The sequence below is a fragment of the Nelumbo lutea genome, chromosome 2 (genome assembly GCF_056320005.1).
Source record: "Nelumbo lutea isolate HS-2025 chromosome 2, American lotus-T2T, whole genome shotgun sequence".
NCBI classification, from domain to species: Eukaryota; Viridiplantae; Streptophyta; class Magnoliopsida; order Proteales; family Nelumbonaceae; genus Nelumbo; species Nelumbo lutea.
In genome coordinates this window covers 50,653,100-50,665,571 of record NC_142685.1, presented here as the reverse complement: position 1 = coordinate 50,665,571, position 12,472 = coordinate 50,653,100, and the positions used below count along the sequence as shown (strand labels likewise).

Sequence of the window (12,472 nt, the reverse complement as noted above, 5' to 3'; positions counted from 1 at the left end):
AAAACAGCCTTTCGGACAATTGAGGTTTGCTTGAATATGCTTTTATACTGAAAAATTCAAACATGTGTTAGAACTTTGGGTAAATTTTTCCCATTGGCAAGACTGATTGCATTTACCTGAATCTCATCAAACAACTCTACTCTTGATACTCGTATTTCAGAAAGCTTAGTAGCAATAACTACATCAGCTGCATCCTTTGATTGTGGGAAAATTGCACATTGCAACAACTAGGTATTGGGAAACGTTTTTGGAGCAACAATGTGGAGTCTCAAGGTAGAAGACAACCCTTCTTCTTCAAGTCTTAATGAAGAGCAAAACTGTATATTCGTTCAAACTGTTGAAGTTAATGGTGAAAAATTTATATTTAAGTCTAATTGAAAATTTCAGGTATATTTAACTTAATTTATGAAAAAACTCAGAATACGTTTAAATCTTTTTACATCACCACATAATGTTTCGAATTTTCATCCACGACTGACTGGTGTTTTTTGTTTGATTTGAAGATCATGAATGTCGTAACCGTTGCTGCAGACTCGCAGTATCAATGTAATTTGTCCCTCTGTTTATTTTTTCTCTCTTACATGTGTCATGATTGTGAAACATACGCAAAACGAGTGTTTTGTACATTTAGCGGCTCAGCCTGTTAGTACACGGAAGGAAGCGAGAATATTGTTATTATCACAAGCAAAATAAGGGGTGGATTGGCAAGTATTTTTTGAAAGATATTCTCAAAGTTTTGAGGTCAAGATCTTCTAAAAGTTTTGATAATGTGAGTTTTTACCTTAATATCTTAGTAATTTGAAGACCATTTGGTTAAGGGTTTGGTTTTTTTTTTTTTTTTGTGAAGACGAGTTGAAAAAAAAAAGGCGAAAAGCTCTATTTAGAGATTCATAAAAAAAACCTAAAATGTGCAAAAAAGTCTGAAATGCACTTGTTATGCCTTCTCAGGGCTGCGGTTTTTAGTGGCTAAATCTTTTCTCAATCAAACAGGAAAAGACCAAAATTCAGACTGCTGAATTTCTAAAAGCTGACAACTCGCATGAAAACATGGCAAACGGGACCTAAATATTTCATTTCGAGAACAGCAGGTCTTATCTACTAATGGTTCTGTTCTTGGTCTTGCAGATTCCCATTTTCTGGCACAGGATAATGCTGTCGAAGTGGAATTTGGTGGCATGGGGGCCTGCCATGATACTCAAATTTGGTCATTTCTGCCCTCTAGTGTCAATTGGATCGGATTTAGTTCAATCCCATTCAGTCCAATATATTATAAATGTAAAAGATCCAATCATATGAACACTCTGGACCAATCCAATTCAATGTCTGGGCCATCAAATCTGTTCAAATTAGTTTTAAATTTAGATTGATTCTAATCCAAATCTGGTCCCTGGACACCTATATTCTTATCTTTTATTAATGAAATGGGTATTGGTTCAATCCAATCCAATTCAATGTAAATCCATCATGGATGGACCAGGTTCAATCCAATCCAATAAATATTTTAAACCTTTAAGTATGGATTAGTCCAATTCAATATACCTTAATCATCCACGAGTCCATCCAATCCATTATTTTGATTTGGATGGGGTCAAACTTAAAACCGGTCCATTGACACCCCTACCTTGCAGTGTCTAGATTTAGTACATGATGAAATTAAGTTCTTTTGGTGCGGCCTATTTTGAGTTTGTTAACAGGGACTTTGATAGGCCAACTCATCTTATGGCTAATTTTATGAAAACTCGAGGTATGTGGTTGAGGAGCCTCCTTCATGGATGGTGAATGAACTTTAGTGTATACATTAATGCATGCATGCATATAAGCATGTATACAACCCCTTGAGCCCAATTGACTACAATAGGACAAATTTCAGTTCAGGTTGTGTATGAATTGAACAAACGGGCTTGACCTCCATCTGAGGCCTTGGCCCAATTCTTGGGATTAGTCCTATTTGTCCTTAGTCCAGCCCAGTCCGCCTGACCTAAACCCCTAAACTTTGGATTCATAGATAGACAATACGTATTCTCGTAGTTGAACAAATCAATCAATCCAACTCTAAGCCCAATGTCTAACAAACTGGGTTTGGGTTTCAACTTTCAACGTTCAATTGATTCAAAGAAGATATTTTCTCAGATAAAAAATTTCAGTAGAAGAATCCATTGCACTTGTTCACGGCGGGTAGAGAGTGGGTAGGAAAAGTGAGTAGGAAATCTGGGTTCCTTCCGATGAATCTTTCAGCAACAAAATGAGACCATAACGAAGCAAAAGCTATTCATAGAGAAATTTTGAAATAATACATGTACATAGCATGACACCATCAACGGCCATAGATGAGTATGGAATCAATGCTGCTAGCGGTAGTGTATGAATGGAGAGGCGTCCTCCCAATCCCAAATAGTGAAGGGAATGAAGAGGCCTCTTGCTCAACTGCAGAAATCTTACAATATTCTGGTGATATCTCAGGCAAGATGCCGTCTCCATTCAAGTACTGCATGACCTGCCGCATGGTCGGCCTTTCTGTAGGCAAAGGGTGTGAGCAAAGTAGCCCCAACTTCAGAACCAGTTCTACTTCTGCAGCTACATAATCATGCTCTAGTCTAGGATTCCTCACCTCAAGAATTACTCCTCTCCTCCAGCACTGGTACACCCAATCCACCAAAACAACTCGATCCACCGATAGGAGAGGATCTATGGGTCTCCTTCCGCAAGCGACCTCGAGCATAAAAGCCCCGAAAGCAAACACATCAGTGCTGGTGTCCGCCTTGCCGGTTCTGGTAAGCTCTGGTGCAAGATAGCCTACGGTACCGACCAAGTTAGTGGTTTGAAGATTGGAGCCATGATCATATAACCTTGCAAGCCCAAAATCTCATAATCTCCCGTTCATGTCGTCATCCAATAGAACATTGCTGGCCTTTATATCTCTGTGTACGACGACTTTCTCCCACTCTTCATGTAGGTATAGAAGACCAGATGCCACTCCTTTAAGGATTCTATAGCGTTGAACCCAACTGAGGTTTCTTCCATCACTATCATACAGGAAACTGTCAAGGCTCCCATTCGACATGTAATGATAAACCAAGATGAGCTTCCCTCTTCGCCTGCAATATCCAAGTAGTTTTACCAAGTTCCTGTGCCTCAACCTCCCCATGCTCACTATCTCGGCCACAAATTCCCTCATCCCTTGATTTGAATCATGGGAGAATCGCTTTACTGCAACTTGTAATTTGGAATCCGGTAGCACTCCTCTATAAACCATTCCGAAGCCACCGGCTCCAAGAAGCTCCTTGTCTTTGAATCCTTTGGTCGCTCTGTACAGGTCCTTGTAGGCGAACCTGTGAGGGCCATATTCTTGTTCCCAATCTTCAAGTACTTCCGCGAACTTCTTTCTCCTGATCATGTAGACAGTCACAATAATTGTTATTAGTAGAGCTGCTGCGATAGTAAACGGTAACCAAATTTTTAGATTCTGCTTCCACTGGGATTGTCTTGAAATTGGAAGTGAAGGAAGACTAGAAAGCTCCAGTTCTTGCGCTTGGCCGCTTCTGTTGAAGCTCCACCCAAGAATATAATGGGAGCTTGCAATCGAACCAGTGGACGAAGAGAAACCCACATACATAGAGTCCATGAAAACCGAAGAAAGATCAAGTGATGTCGACAGTAGGGGAATCTCAGGTTTGGGGTAATAAAGTGGAGCTAATGTTACATTGAGTTGCTTCTCTACGCCATCATACTCTATCCAAACTTGCATTGGATCTCCGCTTATGAGGTGCAGGCTCTTATTGATCCCTTCTTTGCTTGAATAATAAGCCGCTGGAGTTTATTCATTTGACTTAAGGTTGTTCACATCGATCCCAACATGATTATCATTTATATCATCAAATTCGGGGCTAAGAATTGTATCTAGCTCTATGGCGAAAACGTGATTGGAGAAGTTTCCATTGTTGTTTTCACTGAACAGTCCCAGGTACGGACTTGCCACAGCACCTGGGAACCCATGAATGGCGAGAAAGCCAAGGCGATGCCATGGCCACTCACAGTAGTCAATTGGGGAACCATGGCAAATACAAAAGTGGTAGAGAAGGAAAGAGACTGAGAATATTCAGGTGAAGAAGAATTAAACCTCAGAGGAGATGGATACAGAGCATGACCGAGCTTTTGATTAGGCGTAGTGGTTAACTGCAACAGACCGTTGGAATGGATGAAGGCGATTCCGTCCAGTTGCACATCATCTTTCTGAAACCCGTTGTAAACGAAACTGACATTGTCTTGGGCTAAGGCTGCTACCAGCAGGCTCATGGAAGCAAAGAGCACTAGCAGAGATTCAAGTGATTGGAAGGCCATTGCGAAAAGATGCCCACTAAACTTCTCTTCTATTTTCTCTTTCAGAAGGCAAAAGGAAATTTTATTATGAGGTCAACGGATTCAAAAGCAATTGGATTTGGATTATGAAATCCATTTCTACTCCCCCGAGTTCTTGACTCCTTGGGGCTGAGTTTGGAAGGAGTACAAATGCAAATATAAATATGTAGAGTGCAAAAACTTATATTTTATATTATTTTGTATGTATTTAGACAGTACATATCTACATTTATACTCTTTCCAAAGCGAGACTAAAGAATTGGGAGTCTGTCACCCACCATTGGATGGATCCTGTTTTAACTTTTAAGAGATCTATTATCACACTAGAACCATTCAGGTAATCGGAGGACTGAAACTGTCTGCATCTAATGATGTCACTTCTAAATCACAAGTCCGGAAGTCATCTGATCATGCTAATTTTTTTAATTTGCTCGGCAATCTTGTTGGCTGACTTTTAGCGCAATTTATATGTTGGATCAAGTGATCAACCATCAAGTCTGTCGTTGGTGGATCTGATCCTCTATGAATTAAATGGTGACTGAGGTTAGAACACCAAATTAGACTAGGTCGTTTGCCACTTGTATAAGTTTTTCATCTGCTTATTATTAATTGTTATATATATATATATATATATATATATATATATATTGTATATGTGAAAAATCTACGATGCCGAAAGTAAAATACTATCTTGCAGTTCACTGTGACTCCTTCAACCCGCCTAAACTTCAAAGCAGCGTGCAGAAGTAGAACCACTTGATGGTGGAAAACCGGAAATATAGGGACATGGTTGGCCTTGCATGAACTTGTTACTGCACAATTACTGCAAAAGGGGTCAACAGTCAACACACATTCATGGGCGTACTTAATTCGAAGAATTCACATCACCTTTCTAGAATCTGGTTATTTGTCGATCTACAAATATAGGGAGTAGGGACAGACGAGTTCAGCTTCGGTCGTCCGTTCGAACATTCTTTACAGTCTTGCAATATAAGGTTACAGAAGACTGTTCGAACGGTATGAATACGGGCATGCACTGAAGCCAAATTCGGGACAAAATTTTCTTTTTTGGGTAGAAATAGAGGGAAAACTTTAATGAGTGATAGGAAGCGGGAAGTAGAGAAAGGGAGGAAAGGGCATACGGATAAAGTCTGCATGAGTAAAACCCTAATTAGAAAAGTCTAACATAAAAGTCGCTTGTCATGCCGATTAAATTGAAATATGCCTTGTGGTGGTTTATTACCACTACTATCTGTTATTCGATCTAGTTCTATGTTCTCATTTCATTTTTATTAAAATAGTTTTTAATAATTAGCCCCCCCCCCCCCAAAAAAAAACATAGAATAGCCTTTGTGTTATTAAATACGACCTAAAAATGAATTTGTTTTTTCGCTCAGCCATTGAAGCCTAGATAAGGAATAAACAGAAAAAAAACAAAGTATTAAGAAATGGTTTAAGTAGCAATAATTTAATAATGTATAAGATATTACATAAAATAGATTAAAGAAAAAGAATTCATGTTGCCAATCCCATATATTTGGATAAGGATTGGATGATGATGATGATGATAGGATTCAATAGTATTTCCATTCCTAACATCTATATTTACAATCCATGGATGAACCGGCTGGTTGGAGTGGTTGATCAATCACTTGGCCAGATTTCGAGGGCTGTTTCATACTCAATAAAGATTAGCCATTTTGCTTAAAAACATTGACATCCAATTAGGGGTGTCAATTGGACTAGATTTGGTCCAATTCAACTCTGAGTTTATTATAAATGGACCAGATCCAATTCAATCTCACGAACATTTAAAATTTGGACCATCCAATCTGTTCAAACTGGTTTTAAGTTAAATTGGTTCCAACCCCATTCAATATAAATTCATTATAGATGGATTAGGTCCAGTCCAAGTTAATAAATACTTTGGACCATTAAATCCATACCGGTCCAATTCAATATATCTTATTGGTCCATCCAATCCATCTAAATTGATTTTGACTTGGATCAACCCTAAAACCAGTCCATTGAAGCACCTACCTGACAGTTTGTAGATTTAGTAGATGATGAAATTAAGTTCTTTCGGTGCGGCCTATTTTGAGTTTGTTAAGAGGGACTTTGATAGGCCAACTCATCTTATGGCTAGTTGTATGCAAAACTGGAGGTGTGTGGTTGAGGAGCCTCCATGGATGAAGAGTGAAACTATTGTATATATATCATATGTTAATACATAAATAACATAAATACATGTATATAAGCATGTATACACACACACAACCCCCTTTGAGCCCAATTAACTAACCCGAGCCTAGCCAAGTCCGGCTAGCAACATGACAAATTTTAGTTCACGTTGAGCCTGAATTGAATAATTGGGCTTGACTTTCATCTCAGGCCTTAGGCCCAACTCTTAGTTTTAGGCCTAAATTGACCTCATCCAGCCCAGCCCCCTACCTGAACCCCCTAAACTTTGGATTCATGGATAGGCAGCACTTATTTCGTAGCTGAACAATCAATCCAACTCTAAGCCCAATGTCTATCAAACTCAAGCTCAGTCTAAGGTGGCGTTCGGAAAATCTTTAGTCTGAAAAGTGAAAAAACTTCCAAAAAATCTCTGAAAGCATTTAAGGAAATTTTGATTCTCTGCTTTTGCAAACATCTGAATATAGTGGGATTATGACATCTGAGAAGTTTGGATTTTACAAATTTATCCTTCAAAGTCATTATTTAAACAAAAGTAAATGAAAATTATTAAAAGTAATAAGATATTATAAAAAATAATACAAAATATTAAATATGATAAAAATCAATAAATGTTATCAAAAAAGAATAAAAAATAATATAAAAATGATAAATTAGTAAAAATTATTATAAATATGATAAAATGTAGAAAAATAAAACAATAATAGCAATAAAAATTAAATATATAAAATATATCATTTAATGATAAAAAATAATGTAAAAGTAGTAAAAATTATTTAAACGATATCGATAATATGAATAATAAATTAATGTAAAAAGAGGTAGAATACGAAAAATTTATTATAATCTGTATTATCATTGACTCTCACCTCCCTCCGTCACAGTGTCGCTTACGGCAATTCTAGCTTCTCTTTCAAATCTACAAAATTTATATTATCTTTACTTCAATTGAACAATCTGAAAAGGATGCATACTTGACTCATTCAAAGAAACTGATGTAACCTTTTCTGGTCACGTATCATTTTTTTGTGATGCATCAATTTTTTTGGCTAAGTGTCTCATCATTTGACCTGCTCCTAGGAGAGGATGGCGGAGCTCCCTGGTGATGAACTGCCTGGTGGTGAGCTACTTGGTGATGAACTCCCTGATGGTGAGCTACCTAGTGATGAGCTCCTTGGTGGTGAACTGCCTGGTGACGAGCTACTTGATGATGAGTTCCCTGGTGGTGAGCTGCTTGGTGAAAAGCTCCCTGATGGCTAACTGCCTGGGGGAGAGCTATGTCGAACTGGAGAGAGCTATGCCGAGTTGAGGAGAGTTATGCCGAGCTGCCCAAGCTATGCCGAGCTGGGGAGAGCTACGCCTAACTCCCTGATGGAAAACTGCCCGGGGGAGAGCTATACTGAGCTCCCTGGTGGTGAGCTACCTTGGTGGACTCGTCATTTGACTTGCTCCTAGGCGGCCTGTAAATCAGAGGATGGTGGAGCTCCCTAGTGTAGCGTAACCCAATTGCCCTCTGCATGATGTGATCTCCTCACCTTTGTAGGCAGCGGGAGCTGAGGGACCTGCAAGAACTCCATCTTTTCCTCCTCTTTGTAGGCGGCGGGAGCTGAGGAACCTGCAAGAACTGAACCAATGGGCCTGAGGGCATTTACCCGACGGGGACTCTTCGATGCCTAAGTTAGCACTCTGATTGTCAAGAGCTTGAAGATGATATTAGAGGAATGAGAGAACTAGAGAGCAGGGATTACCTCCATTTTTTCCTTTTCTCCCCTCCTTGTCTTTGGGGGTTGGAGTCCTTATATAGCGGTGTCTTGTCAAATCAAGCATGACCGCCTTTGTCAAGCCAAGCATAACCGCCTTTGTCTCTCTACCGCAGTCGTCGCTGTTAGAGCTGAGGCGACGGGGGCAGGCGACTGTTGCAGAGTATGGCTCTGCCAGGCAAGGCGTCGCCTGGCGAGAGACGTGGGCACAAGTCTCCAGATCTGTCAGGTACAATTGTCAGGCAGGAGATCTTCATGTGATACGCCAAACTGCTCTTCTATACCGAGCTACCCTACAAGTGGCGAGCTGCCCGAGGGAGCTATGTCAAGCTCCTTAGGCTATGTCGAGCTGCTTGTGCCGAGCTCTACTGAGCTGCCTAACTCCTTGGTGGCGAGCTCCTTAGTGAGCTACCGAGGTCATGGGGTATGCGTGCCAAGTTTATCGATGGGCGTCTTATGGGTCTTTAGTAGTAATGTGGCCCGTAGGTTTTGCCTGTGAGGTGCCGAACTGACCAGGTGCTGAGCTAGCAGTGAGGTGCCGAGCTGACCAGGTATCGAGCTACCTGTAAGGTGCCGAGCTACATGTAAGGTGCTAAGTTGACCTGGTGGGTGCCTTAGAGCTATGATTGCGCTGCATCAGCTTCGTAATGCCGGTCACCCACTCCTACAAGAAGCTACTAGGAGCTCGACCTTCAGGGGCAGCACTACTAACTTTAGGTCACCAGCTCACACAGGAGCCTTGGAAGTCTCGACCGGTAAGGGCACCTATGTAGTTTGTTGGCCGCCAACTCCCGCGGAAGCCACGAAGAGCTCATCTTTGTAGGGGGTACCTTAAGGAGAGGACTGATGAGGCTTTATCTGAATTGAAAATAAGGTTGGTAGAGCTACTTAGTCTGTTAGCTCCCTGCATAGTCTTTGAGTTCATAAAAAATGTAAACTATAGAGCGAGAGCTTTAATTTCTAAAAAGCGAGGACTTAGCTTTCCAGGAGAAGAGGATTTAGCTTTCTAGGAGAAGAGGACTTAGCTTTTGTAAGATGAGAACTTAGCTTTTGTAGGATGAGAACTTAGCTTTTTGTAGCGTGTTCCCACAGATGGCGCCAATTGATGTAACTATTTCTGGTCACGTATCATTTTTTTGTGATGTATCAATTTTTTTTGGCCAAGTGCCTCATCATTTGACCTGCTCCCATGAGAGGATGGTGGAGCTCCCTGGTGGTGAACTGCCTAGTGTTGAGCTACATGGTGACGAACTCCCTGGTGGTGAGCTATTTGGTGGTGAGCTACCTGGTGACGAGCTACTTGGTGATGAGCTCCCTAGTGGTGAGCTGCTTGGTGACAACCTCCTTGATGGCTAACTGCCTAGGGGAGAGCTATGCCGAGCTAGGGAGAGCTATGCCGAGCTGCCCGAGCTATGCTGAGCTGGGGAGAGCTACGCCAAACTCCCTGATGGTGAACTACCCGAGGGATAGCTATACTGAGCTCCCTGGTGGTGAGCTACCTTGGTGGACTCATCATTTGACCTGCTCCTAGGCGGCCTATAACTCAGAGGATGGTGGAGCTCCCTGGTGTAGCATAACCCAACTGCCCTCTATATGAGGTGATCTCCTCTCCTTTGTAGGTGGCGAGAGTTGAGGGACCTGCGAGAATTCCATCTTTTCCTCCTCTTTGTAGGCGGCGGGAGCTGAGGAACCTGCGAGAATTGAACCAGGGGGCCTGGGGGTATTTACCAGGCGGGGACTCTCTGATGCCTAAATTAGCACTCTGATTGTCGAGAGCTTGAAGATGATATTAGAGGAATGAGAGAGCTAGAGAGCGGGGATTACCTCCATCTTTTCCTTCTCTCCCCCCCCCCTTGCCTTTGGGGGTTGGAGTCCTTATATAGCAGTGTCCTATCAAATCAGGCGTGACCGCCTCTGTCAAGTCAGGCATAACCGCCTTTGTCTCTCTGCCGCAGTCGTTGCTGTCAGAGCTAAGGCGGCGGGTGCAGGCGACTATTGCAGAGTATGGCTCTGCCAGGCAAGGCGCCGCCTGGCGAGAAACGTGGGCGCAGGTCTCCAAATCTGTCAGGTACGGTTGTCAGGCAGGAGATCTTCCTGCAATATGCAAACTGCTCTTCTGTACTAAACTACCCAAGGGAGCTTGTCGAGCTCCTTGGGCTATGTCTAGCTGCCTGGCTACTTGGTGGCGAGCTCCTTGGCGACCTCCTTGGAGAGCTGCCTAGCTCTTTGGTGAGCTTCTTAGGGAGCTACCGAGCTTGTGGGGTATGCGTGCCGAGTTTATCAGTGGGCGTCTTATGGGTTGCCAGGTTGGCTAGATCGGGTCGTGTGCCATGCTGATCCAGGTCAGATAGGACGGATCATGTGCTGGGCTGATCCAGGTCGGCTAGGTCGGCCAGGTCAGACATGTGCCAGGCTGATCCAAGTCGGCCAGGTCGCACAGGCCGCGCCAGGTAGTGCGCAGGCCGCGTCTAGGCAGCGCGCAGGTCACGCGCCAGGCTGCGCGCAAGCCGCGTGCAGGCCGCACACCAGGCAGCGCAAGCCACATGCAGGTTGCGCGCCAGGCATCACGCAAGCTGCCCGTAGGCCGCATGCAGGCCGTCCGTAGGCCGCGCCAGGCCGGCCAGGTCGGTGCCCGGGTGGGACACCAACTTGGTAAGTTGTTGTCTAGGCGTCGCCTAGTTGTCACAAGGAGCCACATGTCTCAATTTCACTAGAGGGCCAAATCTGCCCTCATCGTTTGCTCCCCACTCCCGAGTTGAGAGTAACTCAGTGAAGGGAGTATTCTTCTTTTGGCTTGTAAGACCACGAGCTAGTAAGTGCCGATCCAATTCCTTAGGCCTTGGGAATCATCTGTATGTGGCGAGCTGCCTACAAGTAGTGAATTGCCTATAAGATGAGGAAGTCTCTGCCAGTTCAGTAGTGTAGCCCTTAGGCTCTAGGGGCAACTTATAGTTCACTTTTGCTGATTTTTCCCATGCTGAGGAAGCAACTAGGTATTTAGTAATAGTGTGGCCCGTAGGCTTTGGGAGCGACTCGTAGTCCACTCTTCTTGACTTTGCCCATGCCGAAGAGGCGATTGGGTCTTAAGTAGTAATGTGGCCCATAGGCTTTGGGAGTGACTCATAGTCCACTCTTTTTTTACTTTGCCCGTGTCAAAGAGGTGATTGGGTCTTTAGCAGTAATGTAGCCCGTAGGTTTTGCCTGTGAGGTGCTGAATTGACCAGGCGCTGAGCTACCAGTGAGGTGCCGAGCTACCTGTAAGGTGCCGAGCTGACCAGGTGTCGAGCTACCTATAAGGTGTCGAACTACCTGTAAGGTAACGAGCTGACCAGGTGGGTGCCTTAGAGCTATGATTGCGCTGCATCAGCTTCATAATGCTGGTCACCCACTCCTACAAGAAGCTACTTGGAGCTCGACCTTCAGGGGCAGCACTACTAAATTTAGGTCGCCTGCTCACACGGTAGCCTTGGAAGGCTCGACCGGTAAGGGTGCCTATGTAGTCTATTGGCCGCCAACTCCCGCGGAAGCCACGAAGAGCTCATCTTTGTAGGGGGGACCTTGCGGAGAGGACTGATGAGGCTTTATCTGAATTGAAAGTAAGGTTGGTAGAGCTACTTAGTCTGTTACCTCCCTACATAGTCTTTGAATTCATAAAAAATGTAAACTATAAAGCGAGAGATTTAATTTCTAAAAAGTGAGGACTTAGCTTTTTGGGAGAAGATGACTTAGCCTTTGTAAGATGAGAACTTAGCTTTTATAGGATGAGAACTTAGCTTTTTGTAGCATATTCCCACAGATGGCACCAATTGATGTAACCGTTTCTGGTAACGTATCATTTGTTTGTGATGTATCAATTTTTGTGGCTAAGTGCCTCACCATTTGACCTGCTCCCAAGAGAGGATGGTGGAGCTCCCTGGTGGTGAATTGCCTGGTGGTGAGCTACTTGGTGACGAACTCCCTGGTGGTGAGCTACCTGGTGACGAGCTACTTGGTGATGAGCTCCCTTGTGGTGAGCTGCTTGGTGATGAGCTCCCCAATGGCTAACTACCTGAGGGAGAGCTATACCGAGCTAGGGAGAGCTATGTTGAGCTGCCCAAGCTATGCCGAGCTGGGGAGATCTATGCTGAACTCCCTGATGGCAAACTGCCTGGGGGAGA

The 12,472-nt window shown here is 43.5% G+C and overlaps 1 pseudogene; it reads right to left on the bottom strand.

Moving 5' to 3' along the window:
- Positions 1 to 2,302: 2,302 nt before the first annotated feature.
- LOC148870606 (L-type lectin-domain containing receptor kinase SIT2 pseudogene) lies at positions 2,303 to 4,338 on the bottom strand (annotated as a pseudogene).
- Between the last annotated feature and the right edge of the window lie 8,134 nt (positions 4,339 to 12,472).